We start from the raw sequence: 13,259 nt of genomic DNA, 5'->3' as shown, positions 1-13,259 counted from the left end.
CAGACCTCAGGCAGCATGATGTGCCCTGCACAAATCCACCAAAGCCAGTGTTTGCACAATAAAACGTCTTTGCTGTGTCAGATGCTCATGCAAGATTAATATCTGAGTGCACAATACTGTCAGTAGCAAAAATAATATACTTGGCTAAGTTGATTGATTACATTAAAGAGCCATAACATTTGCTCATAGACATTTTTTAAAAATCAAGGCAGCGGTTAGCTTTGGTAGGTTTACCTGCAAGTCTCATTTCATAGCCACACTTATACTCGCATCTACATCTCATTGGCAAAAGACAGTGAGACGATATTTGGATAATTTGCCACAGCAGAACCCTTCCTTCAACTACATCACCCTGCCAGCACTCATCTGATTCACAGTTGCTATCCAGATTTAATCTATAGGGGCCCAGGAAGTGGCACAGGACCATCATTTTGTTGGCTCCTCGTTGCATTCATAAATCATGTCACTTCTTGTGGGTGCTGGAATATGGACAGTTAATTAGCACATGCAAACCCATCCAACTCAGCTCATGTATAACTTCACACTGTTAACACCTGCTTCACCAGGTCTACTCATCCCAGGTATGTAAGACAGGCATTTCGAGCCACTCATGTTCTGCCCAGTCAGGCAGTGGGCTCTTAAAGGCAAACATGTCCATTTAAGTTGCTGCAACCAAAATTGTAAAAACGCTAGGACATTAAGTGGTACCTCCACCTCCATGTTTTTGGAAGTTAAAGAGGAGAATAAAGGAGAATAAGAGTAGACCATACAGCCCCTTGAGCCTGCTCTACCATTCAACAGGGTCAAGGCTGATATTCTACCTACGCTCCATCTTCCTGTCCACTCTCTATAATTCCTGATTCCCTGAGAGTAAAATCTATCTCTCAGCCTTGAATATAAATCAAGACGGATGTACCGCAATCCCCAGGGGTAGTAAATTCCAAAGATTTACAACTCCCAGTGAAGAAATTCCTCCTCACCTCAATCCCAACTGATTGATGCCTTATCTTGAAACTCTGCGCATGTTCTAGATTCCTCAACCAGGGGGAACAATCTTTCAGTTCCTACCCTATCAACCTCCTTGAGAATCCTGTATGTTTCAATGGGATCACCTCGTTTGCTTCTAGGTTCCAGAGAATAAAGACCTCTTCCATTCAATCCCTCCTCATGGCATAGCCCTCTCATCCCAGGAGCAAATTCAGTGGATCCACACCATAGGGCCTCCAAGAAAAGTATATGCTTCATTAGAAATGGAGATCAAAGCTGTGCGCAGTGTTCCAAATGTGGCCTCATCAAGCCGACACACAAGAGGAACAAGACTTGCTTATGTTTGGACTCCAATCGCCTTGCAATAAAGATCGAGATGTCACTTATCTTCCTAATTGCTTGCTGCACCTATATGCTATCTTTGTGCACATCACATAGCACACCCATGTCTCTCTGAATATCGACGTTTGAAATGTCATGCCTTTAAAAAATATCCTGAATGGTAACTTCCTTGGAGTGGAAATCAGCAGCAGATTGCCACTCTGTAGTGACTTAGCTGTGATTGAAACAGAAACGCCTGTCTCACCCAACCTTCCTGACTCAGGCCAGGCACGAGCCGCCACAAAGCAGGTGAATTTAACAGTCTGATTGAAAGGGAGAAGGGTAGTTTCTACTATAAGTGAAGGGGAAGTGGGGGGTCCGGATAACAGGGGGTCAGAGTGGAAGGCGTTGGGGTAGGGGGTGCTGGGTCAAGTGGCTTATCATTCGGGTCGGGGGGTGTCGTTCACGTTGAGGGGTGTTGCTTTGGTTGGTCAGTTGGACGTGAGGGTCGGGTTGGGGGGGGGAGGGTACCTCTTCAGGGATAGTTTGAGTCGGGTGGGCTGGCCAGGTTACTCGGGGGTCAGATCGGGGGTATGTTGGGTTGGGAGGCGTGTTGGGTCGAGGGGGAGTTGAGTCAGGAGAGGTCAATTCGAGGGAGTTGGGTTAGGGGTTAGGTGGGAAATTCCATGAGGGTGCGAGGTGGGGCTAGCATAAGGCGGTAGGGTGCTTAGTTGGGGATTGTTTGGGGGGGGGTGGGTTCTGGAGTGCGGGGTTGTAGGATCCCCTGGGGATGTCTGGGTTGTGGGCGGTGTCCAGTGTGGGGCTCATCTTGGTGTTCAGAACAATCACTCTGGAGTTCGAAGAGCTTTTTTCCTTCTAACTCTTTCAGAGTAACTATGAGGGAAAAACTGGCTGAACCATCTGAAGTTAGTGATTTAAATCGCTCTGTCGGATGGTTCCGAGCCCAACACAATTGTCCAGAGGAAGTTTGCACTTCTGCGCGATTGTCAGGGAGAGGAATTCTCCACTGTATCAAATCCAACATAGGGGAAACAGGAAGTTATGGTCTGTTTTTCTATTTTTACTCACGCTCCACAGACTATGCTCCGTTTGGCGACTGACTTATCTGCTGTATATCTCTTTGCTCCCTCTCTTTGGCCTCCACACACTAACTTTGTATTGTCAACAAACCTGGATACATCATTCTTGGACAGACTGGGCTGGAATTTCATCCACGAGGAGTTAGTGGGAGTTGGGAAATTTGCCGGATCAGCCTGCCACCTGAAGAGAAAGTGCCGCAAAGGTGGGATGTTCATTGAGGAAGGCCGGTGTGGGCTGCAGTCAGGCTAGTGGAAAAGGGAAAGAGTTTGAACACAGTCACGGGCTGTCGGATGCTGTGGCAGGCTGGATGAAAGGCCCGCCTCAGGGTTGTCCCTTGGCGTGGGGGACATGAGAGGCCGTAGGGGATAGCTGAGAGCATCTCTTGGCATGGGGGCATGTGGGAAGGACCACCTACCTTTCAAAAGTATCCCTGATGCAAATTAATCTTTAATTAAGGATGTGCTGGCCTTGGAAAGGGTCCAGAGGAGGTTCACAATAATGATCCCTGTTTTGTCATGCTCTTGACGCAGCATAAGCTACTTCCTTGATGTGCACTCTGACAAAGGAAGGTTCAGACTTGGAGATACCTTTAACACGTTTATTAAACTGTTAACAATTCTCCTGCTTGGATTCGACTCTCCTGCTAATCCTTCTATAGCTACTCAGACTGACTAACCAGTCTGCTACAATCCACGTGGTGAGAGTGATGTTCAATCAACCCTGTGTCTGTACTCACTGAGTGTCTCCACTTGAAAGGGGAAGATCATGTGTGCTGTGTCCTTATATATGGGTTGGTGTAATGCCCCCCTGTGCTAGTGTCACCTCTTGTGTGTATCGTGAATGCCCATTGGTCGTGTCCTATCTTACTGACCTATTGGTTGAATGTCTGTGTGTCATGTCTCTGGTGCTCCCTCTAGTGTCTACCTAGTCTACGTGTATTTACATTAACCCCTTGTGTACTTACAGTGATGCATATCACCACAATCCCTGGAATGAAGAACTTGTCTTATGAGGAACGTTTGAGGATTTTGGGTCTGTACTCGTTGGAGTTTAGAAGGATGAGAGGAGATCTTATTGAAACTTACAAGATACTGCGAGGCCTGGATAGAGTGGATGTGGAGAGGATGTTTCCACTTGTCGGAAAAACTAGAATCAGAGGACACCATCTCAGACTAAAGGGACGATCCTTTAAAACAGAGATGAGGACAAATTTCTTCAGCCAGAGGGTGGTGAATCTGTGGAACTCTTTGCCGCAGAAGGCTGTGGAGGTCAATTCACTGAATGTATTTAAGACAGAGCTAGATAGGTTCTTGATTAATAAGGGGATCAGGGGTTATGGGGAGAAGGCAGGAGAATGGGGATGAGAAAATATCAGCCATGATTGAATGGCGGAGCATACTCGATGGGCCGAATGGCCTAATTCTGCTCCTATGTCTTATGGTCTTATGATACTGCTGAGGTGCTGTGAACCGTGACTATTTGAAAAGCTGGTCAGACTCCATGAAAGCTGCGGTGTACTAGGACATGTCTATCCCCATATTGGAGTCAGCCAGGTCAGGAATGCATAGTGCGGACTTGAAATCCGAGCCAGCCCACACTCTTAAAAAGCCCTGGTGGAAATCAGAAATTAGCTCATAATATTTTCAAGTTTCATATCATCTGTAAATTTTGAAATTGTGCTCTGTACACCGAGGCCTAGGTCATGTGCACATCAGGATGTGCAGGGGTCCTAATACCAATCCCTGGGGAACTCCATTATAAACGTTCCTCCAATCTATAAAACGGCCAATTACCACTTCTCTTCGTCACTTAGGTAATCGCATATCCAAGGTGCTAGTGTCCCCTTCATTGCATGAGCTCTAACTTTGCTAACAAGACTGGTCAGCTGCACTTTGGCCATCTAAGTACATCACATCAACAACATTACCCTCATTAACCTCACTGGACCTCTTCAAAAAATTCCAGAAAATGAATTAAACATATTTTCCCTTGACATAACTGTGGTGGTTTTCCTTAATTGCTCGGGTGACCATTAATTTTTCCAGAGTCTACCCCACCATCAAGGTTAAAATGACCGGTCAGTATTTGCTGGACTTGTATGTACATCCTTTTATTGACCAAGGATATAACATTTCTGAGCAGCACGGTAGCACAGAGGTTAGCACAGTGGTTTGCATTGTTGCTTCTCAGCGCCAGGGACCCGGTTTCGATTCCCAGGTTAGGTCACAGTCTGTGTAGAGTCTGCAAATTCTCCCATGTCTGCGTGGGATTCTCCAGATGCTCCGGTTTCCTCCCACAAGTCCCAGAAAACGTGCTGTTAGGTGAATTGAACATCCTGAATTCTCCCTCAGTGTACCCGAACAGGCGCCGGAGTGTGGCGACTAGGGGATTTTCACAGTAACGTCATTGCAGTGTTAATGTAAGCCTACTTGTGACACCAATAAAGATTATTATTACATTTTTCAATTCTCCTCTGAACAATCTATATTCAGCCTAGTTTTCAGTTGTATTATCCACGTGACATCTGCCATAAGCATGTCTTTTCTTCCACGTTTTAATCACAATCTCTTTTGTCATCCAGGAAGCTTTGGGTTCTTCCTTCCCTTGGGAACATACTTTTAATTTGTCTGAACTACCTCTTATTCAGTGTTCAGTTCCAGCTTTGCCTGCTAATCTTCATCTGGGTCAGATCCATTCTTACCCAATTGAAGTTGGCTTTCGACCAGTTAATTGCTATGGGCCGCACGGTAGCATAGTGGTTAGCACAGTTGCTTCACAGCTCCAGGGTCCCAGGTTCGATTCCCGACTTGGGTCACTGTCTGTGCGGTGTCTGCACCTTCTCCCATGTCTGTGTTGGTTTCCTCCGGGTACTCCGGTTTCCTCCCACAGTCCAAAGATGTGCAGGTTAGGTGGATTGACTAAGCAAAATTGACCCAAGTGTCCAAAAAAGGTGAGGTGGGGTTATGATATAGGGTGGAGGTGTGGGCTTAGGTAGGGCGCTCTTTCCAAGGGCCAGTGCAGACTCGATGGGCCGAATGGCCTCCTTCTGCACTGTAAATTCTATGATTACGCGAGATTGCTCTTTGTCTTTTTCAATAACCGACCTACTCCTTACGATCATTTTTTTTTTTAAATTTAGAGTACCCAATTCATTTTTTCCAATTAAGGGGCAATTTAGCGTGGCCAATCCACCTACCCTGCACATCTTTGGGTTATGGGGGTGAAACCCACGCAGACACGGGACAAATGTGCAACCTCCACACAGACAGTGACCCAGAGCCGGGGTCGAACCTGGGACCTCGGCGTCGTGAGGCAGCAGAGCTACTCACTGTGCCACCGTGCTGCCATCCTTATGATCATGATCAGTCTCCTCTAAATGTTCACCAATTACCTTTGGTCCACTTGGTCCAGGAACCAGGGGCGCGATTCTCCATCCTGGGATGCCTGGAATGCGTTCCCCGATGGGATGGATTATCGGGCGTCGGGGGAAAATTCTGAATTTTTCTGAATTCTGGTGACATGAACAAGGTCTACCATGAATGCAGGAAGCGGGGGGGTGTAAATAAATGGCCAATGTACATCTTTTTAGCGGGCCCAGCGCCCTGTGCTCCTGCCTCCCATGATTCTCCAGTCCCCACAGCTGGGAATCACACGGCAGTGGATCACTTGTAGTCTCAGCAATTGTGATCCTGTGGTGGTGGACCTTGCGGTTGGCCAAGGGGCAACGGTTGTCCATCGAGCCAGAGGGACGCTGGTAGAGACCATCCAAGGGCCACTCCACCCTCCAACAATGGGCTGCTTGCCCACGCTTCCTCTAGCAGATCCACCCCCCCCCCCCACAAAAACCCCTGTAATAGGGTAACCTCGCCGGGATCCCCTGCAATAGGGGGACCCCCTGCCTAAAGGAACCCCCTCCACAGACCCCCAAACACATAACCCACCCCGCCCTGCCCCCCCCCCGAAACAGGGTCCCTGTCTGGAACCTATAGCGCAGACCAGACAGGGCAGTGGGAATATTATTTATTATAATACCTACCTTGCAGCTCCATGTGTCCATTACTCGAAAGAGAGCAGCTGTTCCTGTGTCTGGTTCCCACAGATCCATTATCTGCAAGCCATTCGTAGCTTTCCAGTAAAGTCTGTGACTGACAGCTTGTAAAGACCATATGAAGCTTTGATCCATTCATATCCCTTCACCTTCAGTGGCCTAAGTGGTGAAACCCCAATTTTTTAAACATTGAAAGAGAGGTAAGTGCATTCCAAGCACTAAGTGCATTCCAATCATCCATGTGTGTGATTTGACTGTACCTACCTCTCTTTGATGTGGTCAATGTTTCGGAACATTGAGGTTTCACCACTTAGGCCATGGATGCTGAAAGGATATGAATGGATCAAAGCAGCAGATGGTTTTTTACAGCTATCAGTCACAGACTGCGGGACCTCACTATCAATCTGCCCACTCAAGATGCCGGACCGATAGCGGGATTCCCTGGGAATCCCTCATATTCAACATTGAATTGCATCCCGCTTTACGAATGCAAGGGGATCGGAAAACTGGTGCAATCCAGCTCCGCTAGGAGACCATTGGCCGGGATTCTCCAATTGCCGGCGTCAAAATCGCTTTCGCCTCTTGGACAGAGAATCCCTTTTTACGGCAAAATAAGGGGTGGCGCCGTTTTGCCGATGCTCCGCCCAAAACAAATGGCATACTCAAGTGGTATGGCGCACGCCGTTGGGACGGCCTCAGGACATCACCTGAGGCCCTCCTCCGATACTCCGCCCCTGATGGACCAACTTCCTGACAGCGCAGGCCATTTGTCCTCTCAATTTCCGTATCCTGGCGTAACGGCTGCGGACCGTGCCCAGCGACGTCACAGTTCGGGGGGGGGGGGGGTACAGTTCGGCTGACAGGGGGGGCTTTGGCGCCCCTGGGGGAACTGGTGAGGGGTGGTCTGAGGATGGCTAGGGGGTTACAGGGGGGCAGTTTTTGGCAGGCCCGGATTGCCACGGCCAGCACCATGTTGTACGGCCATTCTGTGTCCATATAGGCAGGTAAAGACAGGGGCTTTACATGGCATGGCTGTTAGCCCCCCACCAGACAGAGCATCGGTGCGGGGCAGGTGCCGACATTTTGGTCATAAGACCAGACACATCCTCCAGACATAGCTGCAGAATCGTAGAATCCAACCCGTTGTCTCCCAAACTGAGAATCCAGCCCCAGGTCAAGCAGGGCTTCCTTTCTCATTGGAATGGAGACATATAGTTGTGCAAAACTTTCCTGAACACACTCCAGGAACTCCTGCACCTCTCTGCCCTTCACATCACTACTATCCTCGTCTATATCCAGAGAAATATAACTACGCAATATGTAAAAAATATAAAGCAGTATAATAATTTTTAAATTCAATCGATAATTAGTTCACCCCTCTGTAATTTCTTTGCAAATTTGTTCCTATACAATACCCAAAAGCTGATGACCTATAGACTAGAACGAGCAATGTAATTGCACCTTTTAGTTTCTTATCTCTAGCTGAACAGATTCTGCACCAAGTCCTTCTGGACAGGCCTTTCGCTCCAACACTGCAATGTTCTCCTTAATCAATATTGGCATGTTCCCCCTATCTTTCCTGGAGACTTGAGTATTTAACACCAGTTCTGTCCTTCTTTGAGCTAGGTCTTCATTATAGCCACACAATTCTATTTCCACATGGCAATCTGTGCCTGCAAGTCACCAGTCTTCCTTACCGCACTGCATGCATTCACATACATGCACAGTACTGCTGGCTGGCTGGACCCCCCCCCTCCCCCGCACCCATCCTTGGGGTCCGTTGCTGCCATTCAGTGACATCTTTGGCCCTGGCACAAGGCAGAAAAGATACCGCTCTGGATTCACATCTGTGGCCTCAGATCCATCTGTTTCTCCTATCGAATCGCCTACCAGTGTTGCTCTTGCAGACTTCTCCATGCCCCCCCCAAATACAGCTGGACCAACCCTGGTCTTCACTCTGGCTGCACTCCTCAGATGAGCCATTACTCTCATCACTATTCAGAACTGAATGCTGATTGGAGAATGAGATGTACTGAGGGGACTTCTGCACGACCTGCCTGTTTCATCATCACTGCCTGGTGGCCACCCAGCCTATCGCTCTCTCCGCATTACTTGCTATTCATCTTTTGTTTTTCTGTCATGGAAGCACAGGAGTAGGATGGGACCATTCAGTATCTCAAATGTCTTCAGTTATTCAATTAGACCATGGCTGATCTGTAGCTTATTTGTTGACACAGTCCCTGTAACCCAACATGCTAACTGTAGTCAGACATCACCCCTCTCTGAAACCAAGTGGCAGATGCCTCTGAATCAACCATCTGTGGATTTCTCCTCCAATCTCCCTCAGATAACTATTATCCTGCGAACCAACTGATTTCACTGGACTCTGACTTCCACCTGAGTGTTTCCAAACTCCACTCTCGAACAGAAACATTAGAGTCTTCTTTCAAAGATGGTTTCCCTCAGCTGTTTTCAACAATGATCCGCCTCCAGGTTTTCCAACTTTCCTTTGTCTTGAATATCCAGGAGCTTACAAACATTCACACAGTGGGTGCCATTTTGAGCTGGTATCCCGGCCCCTCGGCTGGCACCCCCTCACCCCCCATGCATCGCAATACAGCCCTCACTCCTGTATTTTCTGTGTCCACCCCTTCCCCCAATTATGGGGGTAGCCCAACCTGCACCCCCATCACAGAGACCCTTATAAATAAAGATACCCAAAGAGACCCCCGACATAAAGAGACCAACCCCAGAAACCCCTATATAAAGAAACTCCCAGAGACCCCTTAAATAAAAGGACTCCCACAGACCCCCAAGAAAAGGAATCCCTGACAGGTAGCCCCACAGAAAAGAGACCCCCGTTAGGAAGCAGTCGAGATATGGAGAGTGAAAAGGATTACTGTTGTAACACTCACCTGGGCAATGCACCTGCTGGTTCAAACACAGGAAGCAGCACGTATCAATTCCTGAGAAAGTCAGTCAGCTGTGTTTAAACTCCTCAGCTCCTTGAGCTGCATGTCATTCATTCATTTCTCTTACTATAGGCTCTGAATGACAGCTTCTACACACACACAGCTGTCAACTTTGCTTCATTCATTCATCTTCCTTCACGGCTAAGTAACTGTGAAGTGCTCTAAGCACAATGATCATCAACATCAATCAGAGTCAAGTGCTCTCCAAATACCTTCCTTCCCGCCTGTCTGATTTTGAAGTGCTCAGCTGGAAACTTACAGCACTGAACAATCGGGGTGGGGTGGCGGGGGTGGGTTGGACAGGTCTTGCATTGTGCGGGGGCAGGGTGGTCCTCGGATGAACTTTGAGGACAACTCAGTTAAGGAGCTACTCCCTTGGTCCAGGATGAGGCCCACAAATCTTAGGAGTGATTCAGGTATCATTGGCGTTTCATAAGTTAACTTCACCAGGTCGGCACTTTTCAGCTCTGTTTTTAACTTCAACAAACAGGACCTTGTTCCAATGGCAGTTCCTCATTGTTACTTTTTACTTCAATCTTCCTGGAAACTTATTTTCATTCTCTGGTTTCTAGAACTGACTCTTTAACTTCTTGACTTGCTTTTTTCCCCCATTACTCCATGGTATGGCTTTTATTCTAGCAGAAAAGAAAGAGATTTTCCCTCTCTAACTTCCTCGCTCCAACTGCTATATGTTTGGTTTAAGACAAAACTGAAAGAATCTTCTTAACCTAAAAAGTGGCTTTGGATGAAACATTCTTTCTCCAAGCACGTGTTTATTTTTCATGTCGGAAACTCTCTAAACACAATGCAGATGCAGTTTGAACTGTAACCAAACAGCCCCATACGTGCAAACAGTTTTGGTGAACATGAATCTAGAGTTTTACCCTTTCTTACACAAAACCACTAAATTAATCTCTTAAATCTATACATCATTTCTAATATCCAACAATACAAACATAGATCACTTAAAACTACCTCTGCTTCCTGACAAGACTTACACTCCAGTGCAGTACTGGGGGAATGCTACATTGTTGGACTTGAACACAAAGTTTAAGCTTCACAGTGGATGTTCAACCTTTTGGACCAAACTTGCTTTGTCAGGTGTGCGCAAAAGTTCCCAAGTTGCTATTTTGGAAAAAGAACAGGGAAGTCAATAGTGTCCAGGCCAATATTTCTCCTTCAATCAACGGCGCTAAAATAGGTCATTATCACATAGCCTTTGTGGGACCTTGCACAAAATGTCTGCTGTGCTTCCTGCATTACAACAACGACTGCACTACAAAAGTGCTTATTTGGCCACAAATCTGCTTTGAGATGTCCGGTGGTCATGAAGGGAGCTGTGTCGATGCAAGCCTTTCGTTTTTCTTTTCTAATCTTGTCTTGTTGTAGCAGCTGCAGAGACAGTCCTTCCAGCTTTTCCCTCGTGACATTATCTGGCACAGAGCAATGTGCATTTGCCCATTCAGGCTACGCCAGTGTTCTCTCTCCACACTAGCCAGAAAAGATGTGTATTGGAGGAGAGCTAAATGAATAAAGAGAAACTGGGACATGCCTCACAGGATTACTGAGGATTGCTGCACCGTAACATTTATGCGAGGAGCTGTCACATCTTCATTTCCACAGAATCAGAATGACTACAGCTGATATGGCTGCTTATCTATCACACTTAGTTGCGACTTGTACTCATATATCTCACTGCACCTGAGGTGCAGCACACATTCTGGCAAGTGGAACATTATAGCAGCGCCTTCCTCTCATATTGGCTCTCAGAGCTTATCACAATACTTAGGAGGAACCGGGAATTGGAATTTCTATTCCACTTTGAATGGAATAATTACTGCTAATTTAATACATGCAGAAATTTGATACAAATAGTGCAAGGGACATTTCAATGCCTGACTTTTTAAAACTCTTCCTGATATATTTTACCTGCTGTTAAAGCTGACTTAAACACTACCCTTCTCTGGCAGACATAACACATTCCCATTTTAAATGTAAAAACGGAAAGTACAGAAATACAAAAGTGTCTGCGGATGGAGGAGCAGAGTTCACGGGCTGAATTTTAACTGAAAGCAATCAGACGGGTTTTGGTCAGTTAGGAGGGGCATAAAGTGTCAGAAATCTGTTACCCGACCCATTTCCAGCCCACCCATTTTAGGCTTCAACTGAGGCGGGAAGGTGGGCCCTTCTCCGGGTGAACCGGGTCTTTCAGTTGTTTCCCCCGCCTCCGGTTGGCGTGCCCCACCCCAACCCCACTCCATTCGAGCTCCCCCCGTCCAGATTGGGTCAGCCTCCACATCAGGTCACGATTCCTGGCATAGACCTTCTGTTGCGGCCATCAGCGGCCTACTCCCCCGCCCCCGCTGAGATCCCACTGTCAGTCAGGCTGGGCTTCCAGGTTGAGAGCTGGCATCTGAGAAACATAGTGGAGTTAATCATATTCTGGTGAAGTGGGGGGAGGGGAGGGTCATAAAGAGTGGGTACCCCCTGATTTTCTGACAGGTCAATCAAACTTTTGCCCAATATTTCAGGTCGATGACCTTTCACCAGAGCACAAATGCCAATATATTCTCATTTCAATGTCAGCGTCAAGATCAGGCACAACCCAATTTAATCTGGAGTAAATTTGCCTCTATTTTGCCTCAATATGCCCAAAGTGTGATAACTCTTACCTCCACTTCATCCTGAATGTACCAATTAATTCGCAAATTAAAAACAGTCTGTAGTTTGCAGTTTCTGTCCACTAGGAATCCATTAAGCTGACCCTCCCTCAACACAATGCAAGTAAAGGAAGAATAACTTCCATTTATATAGCGCCTTTCAAAAACTCAGGCACAAAGAACAAAGAAAATGACAGCACAGGAACAGGCCCTTCGGCCCTCCCAGCCCGACCCGATCCGGATCCTTTATCTAAACCTGTCAACTATTTTCCAAGGATCTACTTCCCTCTGTTCCCCGCCCGTTCATATGTCTGTCTAGATGCATCTTGAATGATGCTATCGTGCCCAGCTCTACCACCTCCGCTGGAAAAGCGTTCCAGGCACCCACCACCCTCTGCGTAAAAAACTTTCCACGCACATCTCCCTTAAACTTTCCCCCTCTCACCTTGAAATCGTGACCCCTTGTAATTGACACCCCCACTCTTGGAAAAAGCTTGTTGCTATGCAACCTGTCCATACCTCTCATAATTTTGTAGACCTCAATCAGGTCCCCCCTCAACCTCCGTCTTTCCAATGAAAACAATCCTAATCTACTCAACCTTTCTTCATAGCTAGCACCCTCCATACCAGGCAACATCCTGGTGAACCTCCTCTGCACGCTCTAAAGCATCCACATCCTTCTGGTAATGTGGCGACCAGAACTGCACGCAGTATTCCAAATGTGGCCTAACCAAAGTCCTATACAACTGTAGCATGACCTGCCGACTCTTGTACTCAATACCCCGTCAGATGAAGGCAAGCATGTTGTATGCCTTCTTGACCACTCTATCGACCTGTGTTGCCACCTTCAGGGTACAATGGACCTGAACTCCCAGATCTCTCTGTACATCAATTTTCCCCAGGACTCTTCCATTGACCGTATAGTCCGCTCTTGAATTAGATCTTCCAAAATGCATCACCTCGCATTTGCCTGGATTGAACTCCATCTGCCATTTCTCTGCCCAACTCTCCAATCTATCTATATTTGGCTGTATTCTCTGACAGCCCTCCTCGCTATCTGCAACTCCACCAATCTTAGTATCATCTGCAAACTTGCTAATCAGACTACCTATACCTTCCTCCAGATCATTTATGTATATCACAAACAACAGTGGTCCGAGCACGGATCCC

Source organism: Scyliorhinus torazame, chromosome 9 (genome assembly GCF_047496885.1).
Source record: "Scyliorhinus torazame isolate Kashiwa2021f chromosome 9, sScyTor2.1, whole genome shotgun sequence".
In the NCBI taxonomy this organism is placed as follows: Eukaryota; Metazoa; Chordata; class Chondrichthyes; order Carcharhiniformes; family Scyliorhinidae; genus Scyliorhinus; species Scyliorhinus torazame.
Note: the sequence above shows the minus strand (reverse complement) of the source record.